Source organism: Marmota flaviventris, chromosome 10 (assembly GCF_047511675.1).
Source record: "Marmota flaviventris isolate mMarFla1 chromosome 10, mMarFla1.hap1, whole genome shotgun sequence".
NCBI classification, from domain to species: domain Eukaryota; kingdom Metazoa; phylum Chordata; class Mammalia; order Rodentia; family Sciuridae; genus Marmota; species Marmota flaviventris.
The window spans coordinates 40,549,935-40,577,055 of NC_092507.1; the positions used below are offsets into that span (position 1 = coordinate 40,549,935).

The window sequence follows — 27,121 nt, forward strand, 5'->3', positions numbered from 1 at the left end:
TCTGCTCTGGAGGTTGAAGTAAGAAGATTACAAGTTCTAGGTCAAACTGGGCAATTTAGCAAGACCTTGTCTCAAAATAAAATTTTTAAAAAGAGGTGGGATTTTATCTCATTGATAGAGCACTTGCCTAGCATATGCAATGCCCTGAATTCAAGTCCAGTATTATAAAAATAAAACTAAAAAAGGGATCACGCATAAATGGCCTATGAAAGGGCCTGGGTCACCATTTAATTCTCTACCACTCTGGCAAGACTGCAATTACTATGTTGGGCTTGCAAATACATTAGTTATAAGAAGTGGGGTGCTGCCAGGCATGGTGGTACATGCCTGTAATCCCAGTGGCTTGGGATGCTGAGGCAGAAGGATCATGAGTTCAAAGCCAGCCTCAGCAACTTAGGCCCTTAGACTTTGTCTCAAAATTTTAAAAAATAATATATATTTTTTAAAAAGGGCTGGGGTTGTGTCTCACTTGTTAAGAACCCTTGGGTTCAATCCCCAGTATTAAAAAAAAAAGAAGTGGGGTGCCTTGAGCAGCTGACAAAAATATCCTTGTCATTTTAAAGGTTCATAGATGTTCCCTAAGTATGTAAAGATGTGTCTGATGACTTAAATCTAAATATTAATAACCAAAAACTGCTGTTGTCAAGTACATTATTTCATTTGCATAACAATCCTATAGGGATTATTTTTTACATTATTTTACAGAAGGGGAATTTGTCCAAATTCATAATGACAGGACTGAGAATTATACACAGGTCTTCTGACTCATATACATTTTAAAGGACATGTTACTGGTGTCCTGTAGAAATTAAGTCATTTCTAAGAAGACTTGATAAAATAGTGCTCTTAAACGTGGAAAGCTGAAGATGAGGCTCTGGATTTATGATAACCATAAACCCGAGATGAGCTTGACAAGGAGACCTTAAATCCTGTACAGCTTTTTCATCAGTCATCTTTCAATCTTATTCTAACCCCACTTCCCTTCCCCAGCTCACCATTAAATAAAATCACAATTATTTTATTTATTTGTTTTACCAGCTTTTGCAGGCAACTGTCATATCAGCTCTTCATGAACACTGCACATCTGTGATGCCAGCATTTATAAAGTTGAGAAATGCAGGATGATTGATTGAAACTATGGGACGAAGGGGGACTGTGAGGAACTCTCTGAATATACAAAGAACCAGTTTATTTTCATGATTCTTTGAGAAGGGCCTTCCACATAAATGGTGCTAAGCTATTAAAAATAAGAAAAGTACTACAATTGTAATGGTAATCTGGAGCTCATACTTCCAAGCTGCTGGTTTCATAAATATAGCCCATCATTGTTCATTTTTGCCCAGGGCAGAGAGAATATGTGAAGCTGCACAATAATAACAATTGTGCTACACAAATAACTGTCCCTGTGCCAGAGTCAAAGCCATGAAAAGAACAAGCAATAAAAGATTTTTAAATGCTACACATACCCGGGGTGTGATAGGACAGTTCAAAATTGTCATCATTACTAATTTTTCAGTGCAATAGGATGTCCTGGGAACAATCTGAGTTTATACCTGGAAAGGCCCAGCTTGGTCCATTCTTGGCCCTATAGCTTCTTTAGTTTGTAACTTTGGACAGTCAGTTTCTTTCTCTGTAAACTGAAGGTAATAATAACACCTGCCTGATTATATATGAAAACCTTATACCTGGCTCACAACAGACACTAGATAAATGTTAGCTCCTTTGCATTTCTACTGGAGAACATTTAGGGTTTAAGTAGCCTGAACACAAAAATAGAAATCATTTTTTAAGGCTTTTTCAAAGCCGACTTAATGATTCTTAAAATATTTTCATCTGTTAGTAATATTTCTTGAGTACTATAAATTAAATGAGATTATTACATTCATGTCCCCAGTGTGCCATTGCCTTTTAGAGAGAAAGCGAATGCGGCTTTACACTTGCCCTGTTTCCTCCTTTCCTCCCCCTTTCTTATGAAGGGTCCTGGAAGCTGTATAAACCAAAAATATCCAGACATGGTGGCAGATGCCTGTAATCTCAGCTATTCTGGAGGCAGGAGGATCACAAGTTTCAGGCCAACCTGAATGATTTAGGGAAACTCTGTCTTAAAATAAAAAGAACTGGGGATAGGGATATGTCTCAGTGGTAGAGCACTAGCCTAACATGCAAGAAGCCATGGGTTCAATCCCCAGTACTAAAAAAAAAAAAAAGTGGTGGTGGGGGGTATGAAACCAAAAATGAAAAAAAAAAAAAGAATACGATGGGAAAGACAATATTTGCACTCAAGGCCAAAAATCCTTTCATCTGCAGATTTCAAAGCATTTTTTTTCCATCAGTAATTACTAGTCCTGCTTAACATGTGTGAATGATGAGACACCATCAAATTAAGAAGCTTGTCCTAAATCACAGGCCAAGTCAGAGGATAGGCTACAGACAGAACAAAGCTATCTATCTTGTTTGCCAGCCTTGGGCTCTAAAATAGGGCATAAGAGAGTCAACAGAAAGCTTCAAGTATTGAGGAGAAAAGTCTGAGGAATCCTGATTCTCTATCTTTGAATCAGTGCAGTGATAAGAACTTGGGCTTCACAGTGCACTTTGACTTCAGATCTCAGCTCAGCCCCTTCCTGGCTGCATAACTTCAGTCAAATCATAAAGTCTTGGTTCCCTTCTCTGAAAAATGGGGATATTCTTGGTGCTTAGCATTTGGGGAAAAACTAAATGATGCAACTTTTGTGAAGGAGCCTAGTACAGTGTTTGGCACTTTGCAGGTGCTGATAATGTTGGTTCATGTCACTGGTGAAAACCAAGACATTCCCCTCACACACTCATAATGACAAATAGACAACTCTTTCAAAGATTTTTCTTTAAGCCATAATCACAGTTGTGTCTTAGTTTAAAACCATGACTGTGTATTGGAAAATCTCACATTATAGCCCAAATAGAGAATGTCTTGTTCAGGCCTTCATTGCTTTTCTTGTGCTTTCTCTTACAGCCCAACTCTAGCCTATTAGCAAGTTCTGTTGGCTAAATATCCTATATATGTAAAAAAAAAAAAAAAATTCTGATTCTGTTTTCAAAGTATATCCCAATCTGACCAATTCTTACTATTTCCACTGCCACCTTCTTTCTCCTGAATCACTCCTAAATCAACTAATCTTTCTGCTTCTATGCTTGTATTTATATCCATTCTCCATATCGTAGTCAGAATAATTGGTTTGAACCCAAGGGACGCTTAACCACTGAGCCACATCCCCAGCCCTTTTTATATTTTATTTTGAGATAGAGTCTTATCAAGTTGCTTAAAGCCTTGCTAAGTTGCCGAGGCTGTCTTTGAACTTGCAATACTCCTGCTTCAGCCTCCCAAGCCAAGAAAAATCATTTTAAAACATAAATTCGATCTTGTACTTTCCTTTTAAACTTTAGGGATTTCTCATCAACCAGCTGACCAAGGTCTACAGTCGTGTTTTAGTCAGCTTCTTCATCACTGTAACCAAAAGACCTGACAATAACAACATAAAAGAGAAAAAGGTTATTTTGGCTTATGATTTTAGAGGTTCAGTCCATGGTCAGCCAACTCTGTAGCTGTGGGCCCAAGATGAATCAGAATATCATGGGGGAAGGGCCTAGCAGAGGAACTATTCAGCGCATGGCAGGGTCAGGAAGAGCAGAGAGATTTGGTTCTGCTCACCAGGGACAAAATATAAAACCCAAAGTCACACCTCCAGTGACCCACCTCGTCCAGCCACATCCCACCTGCCTACAGCTTAATCCACATCCATGGGTTAATCCACCAATTAGGTTACACCTTTCATAATCTAATCATTTCACCTCTGAACATAAAAATTGCTTGTGTTGTCTCACACATGAGCTTTTGGAGAACACCTCATAGCTAAACCATAACAAATGGGTACCATTCCAGATAAATATGTGTCAGCAAAGCACAGAAAAGCAAATGTGTTCCAAGTATGCTGAGAGGTCTGGTGGGATAGAATATAGTGTAGATGGGAGAGGGAAGAACTAGCAGAGAATGGTAAAAAGGGTTAGGGAAAAAAAAAACAGACAAGGGCTGGGACTGTAACTCAGTGGTAGAGCACTTGCCTCACACATATGAGGCACTCGGTTGGATCTTCAGCACCACATAAAAATAAATAAATAAAATAAAGACACTGGGTCCATCTACAACTAAAAATATTTAAAAGAAAGAAAGAAAAGAAGACAACCCAGACAATATCATGGCTAAACTGGAAGTGGCATAGAGAAGTGTGTCTCTTTAGAGTTTTCAGAGACGCAGAATCACCCACTGGAAGAAAGGAGTCTCTTAATGTTTTATGTTGGTGGTATTTTCAAATATAATGACTTTGACTCTTTTTAAAAAGCCCAATGAATAAGATTCCTCTTTTAAGATAAAGTCAAGATTATATAGACCAGGAATCCTAACGTCAATACAGTGGTTAAGAAGATGAGTTTGGGAGTCAAATTTGAGATTGAATCAAGGTCCTCCATTTATAAGCTATAATACCATGGGAAAGTTATTAAAAGTTTCTGAGTCTCAGTTTTATGTAAACTACATCTGAAAATGATGAAGAGGAATAAATGAACCATGTCATTAAAGCACTTTGAACAGTAATTGGCACATGGGAATGTGTGCTCAACAAATGGGTATTATCCCATTGTTATGATGATGATTTTGATTAAGAATCTGCTTTCTTTATAACTGCCTCATGTCTGTGAGTTTTATTAAAAATTCTGTGTTCCTCCTCTAACAGAGATCTGAAATAAATTTACTAAATTTTCAAAGTCTAGGAAGACTCTCCCATTTAACAGCAAAACTTGGCACAGAGAGATACATAAAAGGGCATATACTTGCACTAGAGGCACTGCCTGCTCTATTCCCCAGTCCAGAAGATCAAAATATATAAAAAGAAAAGCAGTATCATTTTTGCATTTAACTATATATGAATATATTTATACATCTTCAGTGCTCCAATTTTTAAGAAAGATTGTTTTGTTTTTGTTATTCAACATCATCTCTATATGCAAGACAAGGATTTCAGCGGGTACTCAACTAAAGACTCAAGGATTTGACCTAACATTGATGAAAACAATTGGGTGTGTTGAGTTCATGCAGAGATGTTATGTTTGTATATTATGCTGAATGAATTATGAAGGTTTTTTGTACTAGGGATTGAACCTAGAGGTACTTTACCACTGGGCTACGTCCCTAGCCCCCTCCTTTTTTGAGGGGATACTGGAGATTGAACCAGGGGCACTTAACCACGGAGCCACACCTGCAGTCCCTTTTATTTTGTTTATTTATTTTTTAAATTTTCACTTAGAATCTTGCTAAATTGCTGAGGCTGGCCCTGAATTTGCAATCCTCCTGCCTCAGCCTCCTGGGTCACTGGGATTATAGGAAGGTGCCACTGTGCCTGGCACCCAGGTCTTTTTTAATTTTTTATTTTATTTTTATTCATGTATCACAATGTTTATTAATAGATGCAAGTATATAAAATGAGGACATGAACATGATTTGATAAATTAAGTAAACTGAATTTCAATACTATAATAAGAGGGACCAATTCAAATTCTCACCATTTGTTTCACAACCACAAAAACCACTACAAGGGCATTAACAATCTCTCAAAACTGATCAGTTTTGTGCAAGTAAACATGTAAAAATATGGACTGATTCACGAATTTGTGTGTCATCTTTGCACAGGGGCCATGCTAATCTTCTCTATCATTCCAGTTTTAGTATATGTGTTGCCAAAGTGAACACTTAATTTTTTTTATTTTGAGACGGGGTCTTGCTAAGTTTTTGAAGCTGGACTGAAACATGCAAACCACCTGTGTCAGCCTCCCAAGTTGCTGGAAATACAGGCATCCACCATGGCACCAGACTAAAGAAGAATTTTCTGAGGATAATATTGGCACTATACAATTTTGCCTTACTAATTTTCAAGCTTAACCTCAAGTAAGTTACAACTGTCCTATTCATAAAATTATGTGAATTATACATCAGTAGGTAGGATAGAGGAAGTAAATTGTTTAAAGCATGAATTTAGTGTCAAAAAGACTTGACTTGCATTCAACTCCTGGCTCTGCCTCTGAGAATCTGGGGAGGTTACTTAACCACTCCATCCTTCTGTGATAAAAAGTAGATTATAATCACTACTGCCTCACTGAACAGATTGTAAGGATTAAATGATAATAATTTATATGAAGTTTTTAGCACACAATAAGCATTTGAGAAGATTTTATATATATTAAGTATATATATTAAATTTGAAGTCAAATTTGATATATTTATTAGTGATTGAACCCAGAGGCACTTTACCAGTGAGCCAGATCCCCAGCCCTATTTATTTATTTATTTATTTAATTTTGAGACAGGCTCTCTCTAAGTTGCTTTGATCCTCATTGAGTTGCTGAGGCTGGCCTCAAACTTGCAATCCTGCCTCAGCCTCCTGTGTCACTGGGATTACAGGCATGTACCACCCCACCTGGCTTAGAAGATAATTTTTTTAGTAGTAGCTTTAGTCAAATCAAAATGAAGTGGGATCTGAAAAAAAAAAAATCTTCAACATTGAAGAATTGGATTCAAGAAAACAAGTTACTTCTGAAAGACTATTCATCTGAAATTCTATATAAAACAAATTGTCCCTATAATTGAACATTCATACAAAGACTACTGTGAATAGGTTTTTAAAAATTATTTAACAAGAGAAGATTCTGATTGGAATTTCAACGGTGCATTAATTATCTCAGGCCCATAAAAGAGCATTGAACTACATACATCCTGCAAACTCCTAGCTGGCCTCTTGGACTAGTTTTTAGACTACCGATTAAAATCCCCAAAAGAGGCTTGTAGAACAAGGGACTTGTGAAGAGCAGATTAGTAGGCTTCTTTGCATTCCTATTCAATCATTTGACAAGCCAAGTTTTAGTACATACTATGCTAAGATCTCTACAAAGAAGAGGAGTTAGGAAAATAAAAAAGATTTGGTCCTACCCTCAAAGAGCACCCAGTCTGGAGAGGAAGCCAGATAAATACAATGGTAATTATAAATGCAATAAAACAGAGTTAGGAGAAGATTAAGATGCCAGAAATGTGAAGGAATACATTCATATTGTGGGACCAGGGAAAGATTTCTTAATGAGACTGTGTATAAGTTGAAACCTGAAAACTAAATAGGAAGTACCTTGGTGAAGCAAGGGATAGTCAGAAAAGGTCGTATTCCAGGCAGAGGGAATAATGTTCACAAAGGTCCGTACACAAAAGAGCAAAGATCTGGGAAGAATATGTAATTCAGGTGGTTTAGGTTTTAGCTTATGAAGGTGCAAGGCTAGGGTGAGATTTAAACTGGCCTTGTGTATGCTAATAGAAAGTGATCTTTATCCTGGGGGCAATGTGGAATCACTGAAAGACTCTAAGGGAGGGAAATAAAAATTCAAAATCATGTTATAGAAGGTTCACTTATTCATCATTGTACTTATTCATCATATTTTTCTTGCTTAGTTGCCCTGATTCCAGCCAGGGCAACTAAACAAGAAAAATAAATAAAAGGCATCCAAATTGGAACATAAGAAGTAAAACTATCTTTATTTGCAGATGAGATGACTTGTGTATACAGACAACCCTAAGGAAACAAAAACAAAACCTATTAGAATAAACAACTTCAGCAAGGTGCAAGACACAAGACAAATATACAAAAATCAATTATATTTCTGTACATTACAATAAACAGGGGCTGGGGATGTGGCTCAAGCGGTAGCGCGCTCGCCTGGCATGCATGCGGCCCGGGTTCGATCCTCAGCACCACATACAAACAAAGATGTTGTGTCCGCCAAAAACTAAAAAATAAATATTAAAATCTCTCTCTCTCTCTCTCTCTCTCTCTCTCTCTCTCTCTCCCTCTCCCTCCCTCCCTCTCTCACTCTATCTTAAAAAAAAAAACAATAAACAGTCTGAACATGAAACTAAGAAATAAATTTCATCTATGTTAACATCAAAAAGAAAAAATAAACCAGGCATGGGGTTGTACTCACCTGTAATCCCAGCTACTTGGGAGGCTGAGGCAGGAGGATTGCAAGTTTAAGGCCAGCCTGGGCAACTAAGTGAGATCCTGTCTCAAAACTTAAAAAAAGAAAAAATCAGAATAAACTTAGTAGAAGTGAATACTTACAACTGAAAACTATAAAACATTATAGTTTTATTATTGTAAGACATTAAAAAGATAAATGAAAAGACTTCCCACATTTGTGAATTGGAAGACTTAAAATTGTTAAATTATTAATACTCCCCAAATTGATGTGCATATTCCATGCGATCTCTATCAGAATCCCTGCTAGCTTCCTTATAGAAATTGAGAAGCTGATTCTAAAATTCATATGGAACTTCCAGAAACTCAGAATATCCAAAAAAAAATATTGAAAATGAAGAACAAAGTTGGAGGACTCATACTTACTCATCTCAAACTTACTTCAAAATAGTATCAAGATAGTATGGTACTGGCATAGAGACATCTAAATCAATAGAATAAGATTGAGAGTTTAAGAATAAACCCATATCTAAATAGTCACATGATTTTCAACTAGCCAAGATAATTCAACAAAGTTGCCAAGAATAGTCTTGTCAACAGATGATACTGGTACAACTGGATAACCCCAGGTGAAAGAATGAAGTTGGATCACTACCTCATACCATATACAGAAACTAACTCAAAATGGATCATTGACCATTTTGACCATTGGACTATAAAATTCTTAAAAGACACTAAGAGTTACTTCACTACAAAACTCTAAGAAGAAAACATAGATGTAAATCTTCATCACCTTTTGATTTCCCAGATGTGACACCAAAAGCACAAAAGCAACAAAAAAGTCACATACCAGGTGTGGTGGTGCATGCCTAAATCCCAGCAACTGGGGAGGCTGAGGCAGGAGGATTGCAAGTTTGAGGCCAGCCTCAGCAACTTAATGAGACCCTGTCTCAAAAAATTAAAAGGGGATGTAGCTTAGTGGGGGAGCACCCCTGGGTTCAATCCCCAGTACCACACAAAAAAAGTTAGAGTTAACATATGGCCCCCCAAATTCTACTCCTAGATACATAACCAAAAGAATAAAAAACATATGTCTACACAAAAGTTTGTATATGACTGTTCACAGCTGTATTATTGAAAATAGCCCTAAGTGGAAACAACTCAAATTTGTCTATCAACTGATGAATAGATAAATACACTTTGATTTCCATACAATGGAGTGTTGTTCAGCAATAAAAAGAATGGGGTACTGATACATAATACAACATGGATATACCTTGAAAACATTATGCTAAGTAAAAAAAATTCAGAAATAAGTGCTGGGGTTGTAACTCAGTGGTAGTCTGCCGCGCGACCAGCACGCTAGCTTCATAATAGAGGTCCTAAGCATAGAAGTTAACTAGTGAGATCAAAATAAAGACACATAACTCAATTTACCTTTTTCTTCCCCAGTTCAGAGACAGCCCTTCCTGGCTCCTGCCTCGAGCCACCTGGTGGGGTAGCGAGATTTATATAAGAGACTAGCAGGAGAGAGGGGGAACACGCCAGAGAGTGGGCTTTTATTGGGGAATAAGAAATTCAGGGGAAAATTCCATCCAATGAAGGTCAACATTCCAAGGTCAGGGTCAGTGATTGATCTCAGGGTCAATGGTCAGTCACACCCCCACACGGATGGGCTCTCGCACCTAAAGAGGGTGGGGATAAGTTCTGACATAGCTTGCCAGAACACCTCACACCCAGTCAGGGAGGTGCCCAATCATGGGTGAGAATGGCTTCCCACAGTAGAGCACTTACCTAGCACATGTGAGGCACTGGGTTCGATCCTCAGCACCACATAAAAAAAAATAAATAAAATAAAGGTATGTGTCCATCTAAAACTAAAATAAATAAATAAATAAATAAATTCAGAAATAAAAGGACCCAAATTATGTGAGTATATTTATAGGAAATGTTCAGATAGGCAAATCCATAGACATAGAAAGTAGGTTTGTAGTTGCCTGGGGAAAAAGAGCTAGTTTAGGCTACAGAGTTATAGAAAGGGGTAAAAAGTTTCTTTTCAGAATGATGAAAATTTTCAGCAATTAGATAATGGTGAGAGTTGTGCAAGTCTGAATATGTTTAAAATCATGTGATTGCACACTTAAAAAAAACATAAGAGGGGGCTGGGGTTGTGACTCAGTGGTAGAGTGCTCACCTAGCATATGCGGGGCGCTGGGTTCGATCCTCAGCATCATATAAAAAATAAAATAAAGGTATTGCGTCCAACTACAACTAAAAAAAAATATTAAAAAAAAAAAACACAAGAAAGATCATCCTGGCTTTGTGTAGAGGATGGGACAGTGAGGTCAAGAGCTTTTTTGGTGGGGCGGGCAGGGAGGGGTTACCAGGGATTGAACTCAGGGCACTGAGCCACATCTCCAGCCCTATTTTGTATTTGATTTAGAGACAGGGTCTCACTGAGTTGCTTAGCACCTCTTTTGCTGAGGCTGGCTTTGAACTAATGATCCTCCTGCCTCATCCTCCTGAATCCCTGGGTTCGATCCCTGGTACCAAATTGTCTTGAGATATGCCTGGCTAGTTGCCCAAGGGGCCCCAAACTTGAAATCTTCCTGCCTCAGCCTCCCAAGTACCTAGGATTGTAGGCATGCATCACCATACCCAGCTATAAGCCGTATTTATGATGTCACTTGAAAATATCACAACCTTTGTTTTCACAGACTAACCAGATAAGTGTTGAAATCATTTCCTTCTCTACCTTGTCATTGTGGCTTTGGTCAAGCTCCTTCCCTCCTCTGAGCTCAGGGTCCTGCCTTCAAAATTAAGGGGCTGTATTCAGCCTGCTTTCTAACGTGCTTTTCAACTCTGACATGTTCTAATCTTCTATTAACAGCTATTTTTTTTATTAAACTCATAATATGCATCAGCATTTTCCCAAGGCATGTGATCCTTTCACTCAGTTACTCCTCTTCTCAAACTCTGTTATGAATTATGTTGGGCTTGTCTTTTGATATCCCTATGTAATAAGAATTTAAACACTTGGAAAAAGTGGTGTACTGGCAGGAGCTTTATTTTCACCCAATACATTGGACTGGTAATCATGTAAAGGGCTTTGTTTTGTTCCAGAGCCGAAACAATAAAACCATCAGAACCACATGCAGCATCATTTTGTACTGCCCTCAAGTGGTGGTGGCCCAGATGTCTTTTGCTGTTTGCAGTTTAAGGAATAAAACATGCCTTCAGAAGAGCTCATGATGTCTAGTGGTCATGGGAGTCACAGAGGACCTGAGGTGGAAAGGCCCTTAGAGGATATCTGATCTAGGCTTCTCTTTAAAAGAGGGATTGAGACTGTACTGGTTGTCATCAGAAAACAAATCTGTTTTAGCATTTTCTATATTTTGTTGGAAAGCACAGGATGGGGTCTTTCTATGTTGCCCAGGCTGGTTTCAAGCTTGCAATCCTCCTGCCTGAGTCTCCTGAGTAGCTGGCATTACAAGGGTGCATTACTGCACCCAACTAGTATCACCTATATTTAAAGAGAGCTATCTTATGATTTAATAGCCTTGATACTTTCTCTGGTTCCATTTATCTGCTCCTCTTCACAGCCATTTTTTTTTCTTTTCTGTCATTCTGGGGACCAAATCCAGGGCCTAGTGTATTCTGCAAGTTGTTCTACTTCTGAGCTACATCCCCAGCCCCACAGACAAAATTTTGAGAGTTATCTACATAGTGCTTCTATTTCTGTGCCTCCAATTTATGTTTTAACATTTTCCTTTGAAATAATTCCAAACATGTGGAAGAGTTGCACAAATATTACAAAGAACACCAGATGTACCAGAGCTTAACATTTTACCACATTCTTTGAGTGTGGATGTATGTGTACTTGAATGTACATGGTTGTATGTATTTTATGAACCATTTGAATTTATCCCAGATACCCTAAATATTTCAGTGTGTATATCTCAAAATAAGGATATTCTCTTTATATCTACATACCTACCAAGTATGACGATTGAATTTTGGAAACTTACAATTGATATAATCCTTATACATAGCCATATTCAAAGTTTACTAATTGGCCCAATAATGTTTCATACAACGGGCCAACCCTCCATTTGGGTCTGATCCAGTGCTTAATCCAAATTATGCATTGCATTTAACTTTCATTACTTTTTAGTCTTCTTTAATCTAGAATTGTTCTCCAGTCTTTCCTCATTATTCATAATATTCACGCTTTTAAAGCACAGTTCGCAAACTCTGGAACCAACCCAGATGCCCTTCAATAGATGAATAGGTAAAAAAAAAAAAAAGTGGCATATATACACAATGGAATATTACTCAGCAATAAAAGAGAATAAAATCATAGCATTTGCAGGTAAATAGATGGGAGTTTGAGAAGATAATGCTAAGTGAAGTTAGCCAATCCCCAAAAAAACAAATGCCGAATGTTTTCTCTGATATAAGGAGGCTGATTCGTAGTGGGATAGGGAGCAGGAGCATGGGAGGAATAGATGAACTCTAGATAGGGCAGAGGGGTTGGGGGGAAAGGGAAGGGCATGGGATTATTAATGATGGTGGAATGTGATGATCGTTATTATCCAAAGTACAAGTATGAAGACACGAATTGGTGTGAATATACTGTATAAACAACCAGAGATATGAAAAATTGTGCTCTACTTGTGTAATAAGAATCGTAATGCATTCTGCTGTCATATATAAATTTAAAAATAAATTTTAAAAAAAGAATACTTGCCAGGTATTATATAGATTTTTCCATTTAGGTTTGTCCTATGTTTCTGCTTGATTAAGTTTGCATTTTCTTTTTGGGGGAGGTGGCAGATTGCAACACTAATTTTATTTATTTATTTATTTTTAAAGCTGTACTGGGGATGGAACCCAGTCTCTCTACCACTGAACTACATCCTAGTCCTTTATAATGTTTTTTAATATATATTTAGTTGTTGATGGACCTTTATTTAATTTATTTATATGAGCTGCTGAGAATCAAACCCAGTGCCTCACACTGCTAAGCAGGTGCTCTTCCACTGAGCTACAACTCCAGTCCCCAGTTCTTTTTTATTTTGAGACAGGGTCTCACTAAGTTGCAGAGGCTGTCCTCCAATTTGGGATCCTCCTGTCTCAGCCACCTGAGCCACTGGGGTTACAGGGTTTCCCCACTGTGCCTCTTGAGGTAGTATCTTTCTCAGTGCATCATACAAGGAGAAACACCATGTCCTTTGGGTCCATTATTGATTGTGTTCACTTTGATCAGGTGGGTGGTATCTGCCATGTTTCTCACCATACAGTTAGCATTTCTTGTTATGTAAATAATGAGTAATGTGTGGAAAGGTATAAATATCCCATTCCTCTTCAAACTTTTGCCCAACCTTCATGGATAATTCTTGTCTCAATCAATTACTATGATGGTTGCAAAACTGAGATTTTCTAACTTCATCATTTCATATGTATTTTGAGGGAATACTGGGGATTGAACTCCGGGCACTCGGCCACTGAGCCACATCCCCAGCCCTATTTTTGTATTTGATTTAGAGACAGGGTCTCACTGAGTTGCTTAGTACCTCATTTTTGCTGAGGTTGGCTTTGAACTCACAACCCTTCTGCCTCAGCTTCCCGAGCCGCTGGGATTATAGGTGTACACCACTGTGCACAGCTCATGTGCATTTTTTAGTTGGCATTCTACTGTGAGATCTTTCCATTCTCTCTTATTTATTTACATATTATATTCAACTTGTCTCAGGGTTGGCTAATGAGAGCCCTGCCAAGCCGGTTTCTGTGTCTTTTTTTTTTTTCCTTCTTTTCCCAGGCACTCTACCCTTGAGGTACACCCACCAGTCCCTACCCCTTTTCTTAGACAGCATCTCTCTAAGTTGCCCAAGCTGTCCTCAAACTTGCAATCCTCCTGCCTCAGCCTCTGGAGTTGATGGGATTATAGGCATGTGCCACCATGTTCAGCTTGACTTCTGTGTACTTTTGATGTGTCCTCATCAATTTTTTTTAACACTTCCTACTTTCTCATAGAAGATGTTCCAGTCATGCTATATATCCATGGGCTATTTCTGGAAATCAGCCATTTCTCCAATGAGATTCCCTTGTAGTGGGGGAATGGTATTTAGAAACCAAGATGTGGGCACCAAATATGCTCATTGCTACTGGGTATAATTGCTTCTAGGCCCTTTTAATAAACAGAGCCAAGGGGGAAAACAGCAATTTAATTTATGTAACTATTTTTAATCATGAATTCATTACTGGTGCCTCTAATTCCAATTCTATACCACAGGGGTCTTTATTTGCACTTCCCTTTTCCCACAGTGAGAGCTCAGGCTCCCAATAACATCTGTGTCTTTTTCATTTACTCAGTGTTATAATGCACACAAAATAGTTTCCTCGTTGCTATAATCATTCCATTACCAAAAATAACACACTAAATAAGGTTCAAGATTTATTTACAATTTTGGTTTTAGAATAAAGTTGTGTATTGAAAGTACTGTATTCAGAAGTATTTGAATTTTTTTTCTTTTCCTCCAGAGTGGTTGCATTAGATATTTAAATTAATTTATTTCTGTTGATATTTGCTTTTAGGATTCCTTCCATTCTCCTTGATTTAATTTTCATTTTTGAACTGTCCCCAAATTCAAATCTATGCTAAAAGTATATGGGTTGCTTCGCAAATTTGTGTGTCATCTCTTTATAGGTATCATGCCCATTTTCTGTGCATTGTTCCAGTGTTGGCATATGTGCTGTCAAAGCAAGCACACCTCTAATTTATTCTTCAAACTATTCAATTCTTTTAAAAAAATATTTTGGTTTTTTTAGTTGTAGTTGGACACAATCGCTTTATTTTATTTATTTATTTTTATGTGGTGCTAAGGATCTAACCCAGCGCCCCACACGTGCTAAGCAAGCGCTCTACCACTGAGCTACATACAACCCCAGCCCCCAACCTATTCAATTCTTATTTGGGCCCCCCACTTACTGAAGCTACTCCTGAAAACTACTCGTCAATGACCAGTATGTCTCTATTCTTGTCATACTTGACCTTGCATGCTCGGCTGCCTCTCCAGTGTTCTTGAAACTCTGTCCTCTTTTGGTTTTCATATTCCCATATCCCTCTAGCTTTACTCTCTCTTCACAGGCCTCTCCTCCTTCTCCTTTTCTATTCAATCCCCCTAAAATATACTGCTCCTCAGGCTTCTTCTTGGCATCCTCCACTTCTCTCTAAATTCTCTACTAGATGATTTCAACTAATTCTGTCTTCAAATGCTGATTGTGCTAATGACCATATCCAAATTCATATCTTTGCCCCAGTCTTCTCTTCTGGTGTCCAAACTTATAACCAGTTGCCTAACTGACATCCACTTGAATTTCTCATGGACGTCTCAAGTTTAACATGTCTAAAATAGAACTCCTAATTTCCCTGCCAAATCAGCTTCTCCAGCTAATTTCTCTCAGTAAATGTCACCTCCATCTACCTAGCTGCACTAGCCGGAAACCTACAGGTCATTCTTGAGTCCTCCATTTTCCTCAACTACAATGTCCAGTCCATCTGCAAAACATGAAAATTTCATCTCCAAATTTACATCAAATTGGTCCATTCCTCTTTGTGTCCACCACCACTTCACCTTTCATCTCTCACACAGACTACTTGTTGGCCTTCCTTGCACCATGCCCTATCTTCTTGTTTTTCTTCCCCAAACATTCACTTCATGTAGTAGTTACAATGATTTTTTTAAAAACAAAATACTAATATAAACTTACATTTATTGTGTGTTGGCTATGTGCCAGTAACTGGAAAAATATATATAAGTAAAAACATATATGTGTGTGTATATATATAACATATATTTTTATATATGTATATATACACATATATGTATATAATTTAAGTAAAAACATGTAAAAAGTGCCATGCTCAAGATCTAAACATATACATTTATTACTATTACTATTATTATTATTATTATTATTTTGGTTCCAAGGATTGAACCCAGGGGCACTTAACCAATGAGCTACATCCCCAGCCCTTTTTTTATATTTTATTTTGAGGCAGGGTCTCACTAAGTTGCTTAGGGCCTTGATAAGTTGCTAAGGCTGGCTTTGAACTTGCAATCCTCCTGCCTCAGCCTCCTGAACCACTGGGATTATAGGCATGCACCACCATACCTGGCTTACTTATAAATATTTTAATATATGTAATATACACACACACACACACACATACTTTTTCCATAACAACTCCATGAGATAATACCCAAATGTATCTCAATTTTATAGATGAGAAAACTTTGACACAGAGAGATTAAGTAATTTGCCCAAGATTATACAGCTGATAAACGATAGAACTTAGTTTTAGAACAGACTGATTCCTTATTTGTTAAGGTTCTCTAGTATACTTTACTGAGTCATGTCATTAACCAGCCTCAAATGCTGATGGAACTCAATTCCCAACTCTTTACCAAGACCTATAAGATTCTGGGTTGTCACCTCTTGCTTACCCCTGCAAATTCATCTATGCTTCTCTTTCCTTTCCTTTGTTTCATACATGTGTCTTTTCCCCAGCTTCATTGAACATGATTAGCTCTTTTCTGCTAAAAGCCATTGACATCTTCTACTTCAAATATTCTTCTCATGGCTGGTTCTACTTCATTCTTCAAGTCTCATTCTAATTTTTCTTCAGAGACCTTCCCTCCCATGCTATTTTTGAATTAGGTCCCTTCCTGTTTGGCTCTCTCTCAGCCCCATACTTGTTTTAACGTCTGTCTTCTCCACTAAAATCAAGTGCTGGGGAGGGGGGGGGTTGTGGCTCAGTGGTTGAGTGTTTATTTATTTTATGTGGTGCTGGGTTCCATCCTCAGCACCACATAAAATAAACAAATAAATAAAACAAAGATATTGTGTCCATCTACAACTAAAAAAATGTTTTAAAAAAATCAAGTGCTGTGAAGGCAAAGTCTGTGTCTCACTTTTATGTATTCAGAGACAAACTCAGTTTCCTGTTCATATTTTATCATATTCTGCTTCATTACTTCAGTGTATTCATAATTTCTTCATCCTCATCACTTTGGATTGTTGTAGCCCCGGCTCTGACTCCTCCTATACATACCCTTAATTGACCTCATGCCTCTTTCTTTACATCCTATTAGTCATAGTTTTTATTGCTGCTAATTGCCCTCAATCATCTCATGCTTCCTGATTCGAATTCCTAAGAAAGAAATATTGATTTGACCAACTCATTCTTGAGGAGCCAGGCCACATTTGTAGGTCACTTGCCTTTAGGTCATAAACCCAGTCCCAGTCTAAGCAGGGTTTGGGAGGGGAGCGCCTACAGAATATTGCCTTTCACGAGGAGGACAATTTAGTGGGCATAGTGAATGATATTTGAGTATAAGTTGCTGTTGTAGCAGTAACAAATACTTAAACAGGCCATACTATGGCCTGAGTTTCCCCAAGAATGCTCTCTTGCGACAAGCCACAGTTTATCATTGAGTCCAATTCTTTTTTTCCCCCCTCTCTGGAGAGAATAGTAAACATAAACTACCAACTGGTTGCATTAATATAGCATTTCCAAAATGTAAGAAAAACATTTGCATTCATCTGCCTTTATACCTCCTGCAACCATGGGAGGTAAAGAATATTGTTTCTGTTTAACAAATAAGGAAATTGAGGTTCAGGGAGGTAAAAAAGTGCCATGCTCAAGATCCCACACACACTGAATAAGAGCCAGCACTGGATGCCAGGCCTCAAGATACAGTGAAAGAAGCACCACCCATGTGCTTCTTTCACTGTATCTTGCTGCCTGATTTCCTGCCTGGGACTGTCATTTTGAATCACAGTCCAAGGGATTTGTAAGGTAAGTATTTGAATGTTCAATGAAATGTTTTAAAGGAGTTTGATGATAATTGGAACTCCCTGCAAGTCAATACTCTATGTAGGTTCTATAGGCTCTGGGCTCTTGTCACACACTTATCAAGTACCTGAATATTTATGAAGCACCTACCATGTACCACATGGTGTTTTACATGTACTCTCAACTCAAACTCACAACATTATAGAAGATCAATCAGATCTGTATAGTTCCCCACCATACAGATGAGGAAACTGAGAGTTAAAAGCTTAGGTACTGAACCAAAGTTGGAGATATAGTAAATGGCAGTGTGGGGATCCTAATTTAAATCTGATTCCAAAGCCCATATTCCTTATATTACACTAGACTGCCCCCCTTCTCTCTGTGGTGCTGGGATTGAACTCCAGTTCTCACACATGCTTGGAAAGTGCTCAACCACTGAGCTACACCTCCAGACCCATGTCTCCCATCTCTTAATCGGCTTTCTTACCTAGGTCGAGTTATTTAATTTATGTGACCTTCCATTTCCTTATCAGTAAAATGAAGATATCAGTACTTAATTCATTCATGGACTTATTATGAGTTTATTAGCAATCATGTGGTAGAACCTATTTCAGTAAACACAGCAAGTATACACTATCTTTCAGTTTGGTCTGAATCTAAATCCTTCCTATGTGAAAAAAGGCAGAATTATCAAATCCAATCGCCAATAAGGAAAAAGATTTCTCTTCTGAGACCCTATCCTCCTGGCAAGTATTGATGGTCCAAATTCTGAAGATACAAGGTCTGGAGGGAGACAACAGCTATTTTCCAAGGAAACAGAGCAATTTAATGTATTTTAGAGTTGAGAATGAACCTACATTCAACTTAAGTTATAAGATAGCAGAATGAAAGTTAGTAAGTATTCAATAAAGAGATGCAAGTTTATGTCTGACAAAACGAGATCTTCTCTTAGGCCAAGGACCTTTATATATAATCTTATTTAATACCACCATATTCTAAGAGATAGGTCTTCTTATGACCTTTGATTTTTAGGCAAGGACTTTGAGGCTCAGACAATATGAGTAACATAGTTAGGGCCTCATATCTGATTCAAGGTAGAGAAGGAACTGGATCCAGTTTGGCACCATCGTACCAAGTGTATAGCTGTGTGCATCCTGAAGGCTACTAACAAGTTACCTTTGTGGTGAGCCGCTTCTGCCGTTTCTGCAGACTATGGTCGCCATTACGAGATGGCGCTGGCTCCGCTGTGGTATGTGACAAACAACTCCTTATCTGAGAGAGTTGGCACATGATTTTCACCACCCTGTGAGAAAGCTCCACGCGGCAGCTTTGTATTGGGGCTTGGGATGCTTTATTAAGGCTGGGAGGGCATCCGGGGGAGAGAGAAGATTAGAAGAAGAAAGAATAATAAATATCAAGGGCCCGAATAAAACTACTGAGAGAAGATTTCGGAGTTGCGTCTTCCTTGCGGGCAAGGGGTCGCGACAAGTGGTGCCGAAACCCGGGAACCAGAACTTTCAGCAGTCAGGGGTGGTGCACCGGTTAGTCCCAGGTAAGTGGGATCCGCGACCAAAGCGGGGTTAATCCCAGGTAAGTGGGATCCGCGACCAAAGCGGGGTTAGTCCCTAGTAAATGGGATCCGCGACCAAAGCGGGGCAGCTCCTCTGTAAACACAGAGAGAGCCTTACATTTTATTGCAGCTGCACTGTGTACTTTCGCTTCTACTTTCGCTTTTGTTTTTTGTGCTTCTTTTGTTGTTGTGTCATGGGTGCCGCATCTTCAAGTCCGCTTCTCCTGGCCCTAGATGGCCTGTTACATTCCAAGGGCCTGGAAGTGAAACATAGTACTTTACAGAGATTTTTACAGAAGATAGATATCGCTGCACCGTGGTTTGCATTTTCGGGCAGCCTTACTGTACCTAGTTGGGATAAATTAGGCAAAGATCTTGACTTTGCTTCTGAGCAGGGCATATTAGAGGGTGGGGTGATACCCCTTTGGAAAATGGTCCGTAGTTGCCTTACAGATGGTAAATGCCAAGAAGCTGTGAGTGAGGGTCAGGCCGTTCTTGAACAACTACATGAGGAAAAATCTGAAGGATCACATAGTGAAGTGGCAGAGAGTATCAAAAGTAACAGTAGTGAGAAGGCAAAAGAGCCTGAAGATAAAAATAGGAGAAGGCTCTACCCAGACTTGACCGAATTCAGAACGCCTGAGAACACAAGCGACTCAGAGAGTTCTGAGGACCTTGATATATTGTTACAACAACTACATAAGATAAAAATGAAAAAGAAGAAAAAGGAGACACAAGGCGCGCATGCCTACTGTAAGAAGGGGGAGGGATCTAATATTGGTCAACAGAATTCTGAGGAGGAGGAGGTTGAAAATTTAGAAGAAGATATGATGCCTGTTGCCCCACCCCCGTATGTGGGGGGGGAGCCAAGGTTCCGGGAGGTCTTTTCATGCGCAAGTTTGGAGGACAGTTAATACAGATATGGGACTTGCATACCCTGTATTTCAGGACAATAACAGGGGAAGATATCATGAGCCTTTAGACTTTAAGATAGTTAAAACCTTGGCAGAATCCGTCCGCACTTATGGCATAGATGCCGCTTTCACTCTCACTCAGGTGGAGGGACTTACTAGATTTTGCATGACTCCCTCAGATTGGGCTAGTCTGGTGCGCGCTTGTGTCTCCCCAGGCAAATACTTGGACTGGAGAGCATTTATGCTAGAGGGCGCGGTAGAGCAGGCTGCACAAAATCATGCAGCAGGACACCCTGCCTGGGATAAGGATATGCTTTTTATCTAATGCTACTTTGCCCTCCGCAGCAGTCTGTCTCCAATCTCCGTTCCTGTTTCTTTTGGCTAATGTTACATTACAGGGGATGCTTAATTGTTCTAATGTTACTTGCTACTTGTCTGAGTGTTGGAATGGCTCCTGGACTATGGCAGTGATTATGAAAATTCCAACCTTTGTCCCGATCCCGGTTACTGCAGATCCAGAATCCTTTCCTATTGTTGAATTGATTAGAGCCCGTAGAGATTTTGGAATTACGGCAGCTATAGTGACAGCTGTGGCAGTGTCTGCTGCTGCAGCAGTTACAGCTGGAGTAGCCATGGCCAGTCAAGTACAAACTGCTGCCACTATTAATCAAGTTGTTCAACAAACTTCCACCATACTTGAATCCCAAAATTCAATTAATCAACATATTTTGTCAGGGATTTTAGCTGCCAACCAAAGGATAGATTTACTCCAAGCTCAGGTAGAAGAATTGGCTGACTTAGTGCTTTTGGGTTGTGTTGACCAACGTGCACATTTATGCATAACCTCTGTCAGATTTAATGATTCCAGGAATGCGTCCCGCATCATTGGCGAATATTTGGCTGGAAATTGGTCCATGGCAGCGGAAGACATGATCCAGTCTCAACTAACTCAGATTGCTGTCTTGAACAGTACCCGTGTCGAACCAGTGACTTTGGGTCGATTCACCGATTGGATATCTTCTGCTTTTTCCTTCTTCAAAGAGTGGGTGGGAGTAGGCATTTTTGGTGCAATGTGTTGCTTCAGTGTTATACTTTGTTTGTGGTTTCTCTGTCGCCTTAAAACTCGCCATGCACAAGAAAAGGCTATGATCATACAAGCTCTTGCAGCTTTAGAAAATGGCAACTCACCTCAAGTCTGGCTTGCGCATCTTAAACAGTAAACCTTTGTCATGGTCGTTGCACCCCAAGTTATTATAACATTGCACTGGGATCGACATGACTTTCCTTGTTATTCTCTTAGTTCTGGAAAGCCCTTGCACTCTGCCGGTCTTGCTGCCATTGCACGCAGATGGGTTTCCACACTAGTGCTTTTCTATCGCTTTAAAGTCCGTGCCTTTCTTTCAGGGTGCTGTCAACTTGTTTGTCATTAATACAGCCACAGTTCAGCCTCAGCTATCCCCCTTCGTCCACCATCGTCACGATACAGGATGCGAGGCAAGGCACTGCACTTGAGTGATCCTTGACGTGGACCTCAAGGAGAGCATGTCCTATTGCATGCGGGTTAGACGCGTCCACGCCCTGCCCCACGAAAAAAGGCGTTGGCTGATATGGCCTCGGATCTGGGGAAGGGCCCTCCTTAGGACTGAGCCATACTATGCAGCCACTTCTGCACAGTGGGATAGGACCTCTACTCTCGCCTGTATTGTTTTAATAAAACAGAAAGGGGGAACTGTGGTGAGCCGCTTCTGCCGTTTCTGCAGACTATGGTCGCCATTACGAGATGGCGCTGGCTCCGCTGTGGTATGTGACAAACAACTCCTTATCTGAGAGAGTTGGCACATGATTTTCACCACCCTGTGAGAAAGCTCCACGCGGCAGCTTTGTATTGGGGCTTGGGATGCTTTATTAAGGCTGGGAGGGCATCCGGGGGAGAGAGAAGATTAGAAGAAGAAAGAATAATAAATATCAAGGGCCCGAATAAAACTACTGAGAGAAGATTTCGGAGTTGCGTCTTCCTTGCGGGCAAGGGGTCGCGACAACCTTGATCTAGACTTTAGGACTCTTTGGATGGAACTGACTTCCAGGTCAAACATAATCCTGATATCTTGCTCATTTTTTATTCTTGGGAAAAGAAAATCAATTATATGGACATCAGCATAATTTAAGGAGAATACTAGGTAGGGTAGTATTTCCCCTGCAACCATTAAGATAAATACCAACATCTAAATACCACGTGATGCATGCAAAAGCAAGAATAATGACTAGTCTTTGTACACTACTTTATAATTCACAAAGGATATTCATATCTGTTATTAATTTGCTCCTCAAATCTCCCCTTTGATGTAGGTATTATAGCCATTACACAAATGAATAAATAGAGACTCAAATAAATTTACTTCATCTGAAAGAAGACATATAATTTTATGGTCACCCAGTCTCCATTCCCCCATCCTTTGGTAACTATACCCTATGTTTGGGGTTGGGATTGTGGCTCAGAGTAGAACGCTTGCCTAGCACATGCAAGGTTCTGGGTTCGATCCTCAGCACCACATAAAAATAAATAAAATAGGGGCTAAGGTTGTAGCTCAGTGGTAGAGTGCTTGCCTTGTGCGCATGAGGTCCTGGGTTCGATCCTCAGCACCATGTAAAATGGATAAATAAAGACAAAGATATGTGTCCATCTACAACTAACTAAATAAATAAATAAAATAAAGGTATTGTGTCCAACTACAACTAAAAAAAAATTTTTTAAAATACCCTATGTTTTCTTTGAAGTTCAAATACCCTCTGCTTCAGCAACAGTGATTGGATCAGTTCAGACACAAGATATTTAATTTTTGAGCATCAAGTTTAGAGTGTTTTTTTAAAATTTATTCTTAAACCCATGACTGAGAGTCTGAGGTACAGACTACCTCTATGAGAAAATATTATTATATATAATAATAAAATATATAAATATATATTTATATAATTTATATATTTATATAATTTATATAATAAAACAGCAAAATAAGGGCTGGGGTTGTAGCTCAGTGGTAGAGCTCTTGCTGAGCATGCATGAGGCATTGTTCAATGCTCAGCACTACATAAAAAAATAAATAAAGTTATTGTGTTCATCTACAACTGAAAAAAAAGTTTTAAAACAACAGCACATGGAGCTGAGGTTGTGGCTCAGTGGTAGCGCGCTTGCCTAGCATGTGTGACACACTGGGTTCAATTCTCAGCACCATATACAAATAAATAAAATAAAGGTCCATCAAAAACTAAAAACAAATAAATAAATAAAACAGCACAATAAAACTCATCCTACCCAATGGAAGGTTAAAAATTAAAAAGGAATATATAGTAAATTGATATATTGGGGCTCAGAAAGCAATATTCCAAAATATGTCACTTTGGCATGTTGTACTTTGTACTGAAGGACATTGAAAGAGCCTCGGAAGCAAAGTCTCTCTTTGACCTTCTCCCACTTTTCTGCCTCCCATCCCTCTTTCTTCCCCAAAGTTAGTCATAAAAAACAAAATATACCACATCCCCAAGGTGGGTCATAGAAACTAGAAATATCACCCTAACCTCACCTCCTTTTCTGTATAAGAGCTGGCCATAAAGAGCTTCTCTGACCTGCCTTGTCTGACAGAAGGTCATTAAGATCCTCATTGCAGGAAAGCTCCTGTCCCATATCTCAGAAGCCAAGATGGGTTTCCCTTCTCAGTCTATTACCATGAGATCGTATCTTTTTTTTTCCAACCACATTTTTTTATGTGACTGTCCATTCTTCATTGAATCTAAGTATAAAAATAGTTTCCCCTGAATCTTTGAGTCTTTATTTCTGAATGTTCCCTTGTCATGTAAGCCCCCCCAAATCCCTTTTTGATCCTGTTCTGTCCTGACACTATCACTGTCAGGCACTATAACTGTCCTGTCCAAGCTCTGAGCTGGGAACTGCCCGGCTCTCAGCCTAGCCCTTCCTTGTGTGTCACCCCACCTGGCCCTTCGAGCGAGGCCTCTTAGCCCAACCCTATCCCATCTCCCATCAGGCCCAGCCAGGGCCCTGCCTGAACTCTCAGTCTGTCCTGAGCCTGGCTCTCAGCCTGCCCTTGTTCAAGTGCTGAGCCAGCTTTGCCCCAGCCCTGCCCCCGCGCTCAGCTGGGCTCTGCCTCTGTTTCTCAGTGTGGGTAAGGACAGGAGCTCTCATCTAAATCTTTCATTAAAATAATATGTTATGCTTTTCTCTTATTAATGTCTCCTTTGTTATAGGGGTATCTGATATGACCCTTAGAATGTATGAGAAAAAGCTTCACATCTTTCTGCCTCTACAGATGGTGGAACTAAATCTTAATGTACAGTATATTAAATGTAAAAATGTCAATATTGCCAATTGGCTTTTTTTTTTTAAAGGAAGGAATTTTTTTTAACACCTTTATTCTATTTATTCATTTGTATGTGGTTCTGAGGATCGAACCCAGAGCCTCACATGTGCTAGGTAAGCACTCTACCGCTGAGCTATCGCCCTAGCCGCTCCCAATTGGTTTTTTAAAAATTTCAAGCAGGGTGCTGTGGCTCACACCTGTAATCCCAGCAACTGAGGAGACTGAGCAGGCGGTCCATAAATTCAAGCCCAACCTTGGAAATTTAGTGAGACATTGCCTCAAAATAAAAAATAAAAAGGGATGAGACTGAGCATCGAAGCACTTTCCTACCATGCACAAAGCTTTGAATTTAATTCCCAGTGGGGAATAAAATTACACAATAAATTAGCTAGAAGAAGAGACATACTTAAAAATACAAGAAGACAGAATAAAAATAAAAAGATACACAAGGCAAATATGAACTGGGTTGTGATCTTAACATCTGTCAAAGAATAATTTTAGTCTCAAAAACTAAGAGATAAAAAATTATTATGTATTCATAAAAGAAACAATAGATAACAAAAAAACCTAAAAAGATAACAATAGAAACAAAAGATACAACACATGGATGTACCTAATCATACAGACAGAAAATACATAGAACCCATAGGGAGAAATACAGATGCATAACTGTGGCTGAAGATTTTAATATCCTCCTCTCAGAAACTGATATATCAAGGCTTGAATAGTGTAATTATCATATTTCAACAATTTTGCATCTTATATGAGTAGCTTCCAAAAGGATTAAAGACACAATAAATGTGAAAACTAAAATTATAAAAAAATATTAGGAGACTATTATAGTTTGGGACTGAGGAGAAGGGAAGAATGAAACTTCAAAAACACAAACTACAACACAAATATAGGGCTGGGGATATAGCTCAGGTGGTAGAGTGCCTGCCTAGCATGTGTGAGACACTGGGTTCAATTCTCAGCACCACATATAAATAAATAAATAAACAAATAAATAAATAAATAAATAAATGTCCATCAACAACTAATAAAATATTTTTAAAAAGACACTGGGGGCTGGGGCTGGGGCTCAGTGGTAGGGTGCCCACCGTGCACATGTGAGGCCCTAGGTTCAATCCTCAGCACTACATAAAAATAAATTAAAAAAAGATATTGTGTCCATCTACTAAATAAATAAATAAGATTTTTAAAAAGACACTGGTCAAAGTAGATAAGATAATAGAAGATTATATTTGAAATACCAGATATACAAAACCATTGAAAATAAGTAAAAGGACAGCAACCCCTAGGTTAAAAAAAAAAATTAAAAACAAGGGTAAAGAAATACAGGGAGAAAAATAAATAAAATTTAAAAGTTACATTGTCACAGACCAAAAATGATAAAATGCCATATGCCCTAAGTCGAACTAACCAATCAACACATGGAGACAAAACTGGCAGAAAATATGTACAATAAATATTGCACAGCTATCTCTGGATTTTAGAATAGTGTGTGTGTGTGTGTGTGTGTGTGTGTGTGTGTGTGTGTGTATGTGAGAGAGAGAGAGAGTGTTTATGGGAATTGAGCCCTGGGCTTTGTGCATGCTCCCCCACTGAGCTACGTCCCCAGCCCTTTTCTGTTTTGAATTTTATTTTGAGACAGGGTCTAAATTAATTTGCCTGGACTGGCTTCAAACTTGAGATCCTCCTGTCTCAGCCTCTCAGATAGCTGGGAGTACAGATGTGCACCATCATGCCTGCCTTGATTTTCTTCCTAATACATATGTCAGCTCCAAATTTTTCACAGCAAAATCAGTTTCTTTTGAATATTAATTAAATAAAATTAGAAAAAAAATTTGAATCACTTAAAGGAATATGATTCAGTGGCAGAACAGTGGTATTTAAAATATAAATCCTAAAAAGAAACAAAAAATTTTTTTCAAAGTCTGTATGCATAATGGGTGAAACTATGTACACATTTTTTTCTTTTTAAATTTACCTTAATTTTTGAAAAAAAAAGTGTATTTATACAATTGATCAAAATAAAAGACAAGGGCTTAGGTTATAGCTCAGGGGTACAGCACTTGCCTAGCATGTGTGAGGCACTGGGTTCAAATCTCAGCACCACATATAAATAAAAATAGAATTCTATCAACAACTTAAATAAATAAATAAATAAATAGGGCTGGGGATGTGGCTCAAGCGGTAGCATGCTTGTCTGGCATGCGCGAGGGCACTGGGTTCTATCCTCAGCACCACATACAAATAGAATAAAGATGTTGTGTCCACCGATAACTGAAAAATAAATATTAAAAATTAAATAAATAAATAACTAAATAAATGACAAAAGAAAATTTAGCAAAGGTGGGTGCCGA

The 27,121-nt window shown here is 38.8% G+C and overlaps 2 non-coding genes across 2 annotated transcripts; both read right to left on the reverse strand.

The window, feature by feature from the left end:
* Window positions 1-5,671: 5,671 nt before the first annotated feature.
* Window positions 5,672-5,776, reverse strand: LOC114100380 (U6 spliceosomal RNA). Its single transcript, XR_003584060.1, has one exon. It is a non-coding gene; the product is annotated as a U6 spliceosomal RNA (small nuclear RNA).
* An 8,927-nt stretch (window positions 5,777-14,703) lies between these two features.
* On the reverse strand, window positions 14,704-14,810 carry LOC114100374 (U6 spliceosomal RNA). Its single transcript, XR_003584054.1, has one exon. It is a non-coding gene; the product is annotated as a U6 spliceosomal RNA (small nuclear RNA).
* Window positions 14,811-27,121: the final 12,311 nt, after the last annotated feature.